Here is a 3244-nt window from a genome sequence, read left to right on the forward strand (position 1 = left end):
ATATCCCGACCTCGTTGGGGACATGCAAAAAAAACAAAGAAAAAGCAGACCGCTCTGATACCACTGATCCGGATTTAAGCAGGAACGCAATAGATTACATAGATAATCATAAATACAGAGATGCGATAACCATAAAAACAGAGATGCAGTGGAAATAATACTTCATTTCATTAGTGGAGAATACTGAAATATGCTTACAAATAGAAATAACCCAGCTAGGGCGATGGTAGCTTATCTCTGAGAAGAGATGTGTCGGCTACATGCCTCTGAACTGTTTCGAACTGTCTTTACAATGAGGCTCGAAGGCCTATTTATTATTGAGAAACAATGGAAAACTCTTCACATTCCAAAACCTAACCCTAGAAGATGAAACGCCAAATTGTGGGTCCCGTTTTGGGGTGAGTTGGACAACCAACTTCCCGGGGTCGCGAATTGGTCGTCTTATCTCCATTTGACGCGCATGATAGCCGATTGGAAAGATCTCTCCGAGGACTACGACGGAAAAGACGATTTTTATCAAAAAGATCGTTGGCTGTGGATTTCCCAAAAAATGTCGTTTAGGGCCTCAAAACGGCTCCGGAAGTTTAGGACCCGAAAAACTGCTAAAAATAGTAAACTGCACTATAATTAAGGAAAGTGAAAAACTGAAAGAGACAGTTGTGGGGGTCCAAATGGGATAGGTGGGTGGCCATCAACATCCACTTGGATCATGAAGTAAATGAGATGTATGGTAAAATTGATGTGGTAAAATATTTTAAATGCATGTATAGCACCGATATGATTGATGTAAAAAATCACATTTTTCTATAGTTACAGATATGCAAAAATCACGATTTTTTTTCTTTTTGTTTTTCAAGGATTAACGTTATTACCACAAAATATAAAATTTACATCAAAAATATATGTCATTCCGGTCTTTTTCCAAGGAAACCAAACCATACCTAAAATTGGTCCCTATAAAAGGACATAAGTGATCGACACTATCTGGCATAACCAGACATAAACACAAAAACATCAAAAAGTTGCTCTATCCTATCATGTCCATGAACACTACAAAGAGGAATTTCATACTTAGCATAAACAAATATCATAAACTCAGGGAGGAGGATCGTAGTTCAATCTTTATTTGGGAATATGATATTCTCATGTAGCGAGTGACCTTAGGGTTTATGTTGGAATCCCAATATGTCTTTATATTTTCGCCTACCTGTTAGTGACGCTTTCAAACTCCAATCATGATGCATGAGTTGAGTATGCATATGATCCAACGTATCTAGTACTTCCCTCCTTGCTTCGTAATCATCCAAGAGTGCCTGACCCGGAAGTAATTCAATTTTCCAATAGAGGTTGATCGCATGCATGTATTGATTCCCTCTACTCTTTGTGTGCACTATATCTCGAATCCAACTTTCCCACTCATTTCTCCATTTTGCATCAGGAAAATACTTTCTATGAGAGGATGCTACATGTTATTATGGACTATTAAGCTTTCAATTCCAGAGTATAGTCACCTATGAAATATAATCCGTGAAAATGAGTGGAGGAGGCATAAGGTCACAATGGAGTTGGTCATTGATGTATCTTAAAAGCATCAAAATCTATGTTTGATATGCATATTGACATTTTGCGAATTCTATGTATACAACTTTTAGCTCAAAAACTTATGGAGATTCATGTCAAACTCGGGTTTAAATAAGTATTTTTTGATGTGAGATTGTGAGACTTCATGTCTCGTGTATTCATATGACGTATATTATTATATGGGGCCTACTAAAAGCTGATGATCGAATATTTATTTTAGCCTCAGAAATTGATAGAGATGCAACAAGGATTAATCGACTCAAACCTTTTATTTATTTGAATTGTGCCACTTACACAACCATTTGAAAGATCAAAATTCTTCTTGTGCTCATTTTCGAAAAAAAATAAAATAAAATAAAAAATTAAAATAGAGGTAGAGGTGGGGTTTTGTAGGATTGTTGATGTCGTTGTAGAGGCTAGCAATAGAAGTGTATATTTCTATGATGAAAGCACCAAGTTTTGATATGAGAGATGGTGTCCACATCCTTTGCAATCAAAACCCTATACCAAACTTCTAAAATATGATCCCTTAACAAATAAGAGTATTTTTTACTCGATAATCCTCGATTTTCAAATGGAATTGTGCTTGTATTAAAAGAAACTTACATGCTCATATGTGATACATGGAAGAGAGGAGATAGCATATGTAATGTGTATATTAGCTTAGCATTGATTCATCTTACACGTACATGATTATATTAGACATTATAGAAAATATATATTCTTCTCTCTTTTTCATGATTAGATGAATACTTCTCTTGCTTCTCAATTATATATATATATATATATAGATATAGATATTGTTTTGGGTTTGAAAACGTAATTGGAGAAAACAATTCTTGGGTTCAAATGCTTAAATCATTGGGAGGAGAAGCTTGGAAGCACATAAATCTGCATAGAAAATTTTCTTGTAGGTCCTCACAACATAAATTAATTATGTGGACTTTTAAAAATTAATTAAAAATCTCAATCCATATATCTTATGTTGAAGTGATTCATTGAAAGAGAACTGAAACCTTTCCCATGGAAAAGAAAACTCAAATTTCCACTTATTTTAATCGAATTAATTGATTATATATGTAGCATTAGAATCATGTAAATAATGAGATTAAAATGACCATACTAATTCAATATTGCATGATTTTGTTATCACAATTCTCATTCAATTGGAGAATGACTAAGAAAACTTAATTGAGTTAAAAATTATATGTTGTAAACCTCCTTAAATATATGTGTTGATATTTTTTGCTAGAAGAGTTCAACTTCAACTCCTCTTTCCTTATAAGCAAGTATGCAACCATTAGCCCTAATAACTCCAAAATCTCATAATGTCGTGATCCCTATAATACCTATAGATCCTAAGACCATTAACTAATGATCTTATTAAACACAATGTTGGTAAAGTAATGGTTGCTCGTGGTGGACTTCATGGTTAATGGTTGCATACTTGTATATAAGGTGGCATATTTTAGTCTAAAATCAGCCACTATCATTCTTTACCTAAGCCAACACACAAAAAATCACTTTCGGTTGTATAGTTTCTTTACTTCTCCTCTACACTATGTCAAAATAATCTTTAATTTAAAACCAATTAGTCATTCTTATGATTTGTTTTAATTTTAAAACGATAACAAGATTGACAAAGTAGGGCCCATTGCACGAT

The sequence above is a fragment of the Pinus tabuliformis genome, chromosome 5_1 (assembly GCF_031772625.1).
Source record: "Pinus tabuliformis cultivar Carrire ecotype Pingquan chromosome 5_1, CPIR1, whole genome shotgun sequence".
Lineage (NCBI taxonomy): Eukaryota > Viridiplantae > Streptophyta > Pinopsida > Pinales > Pinaceae > Pinus > Pinus tabuliformis.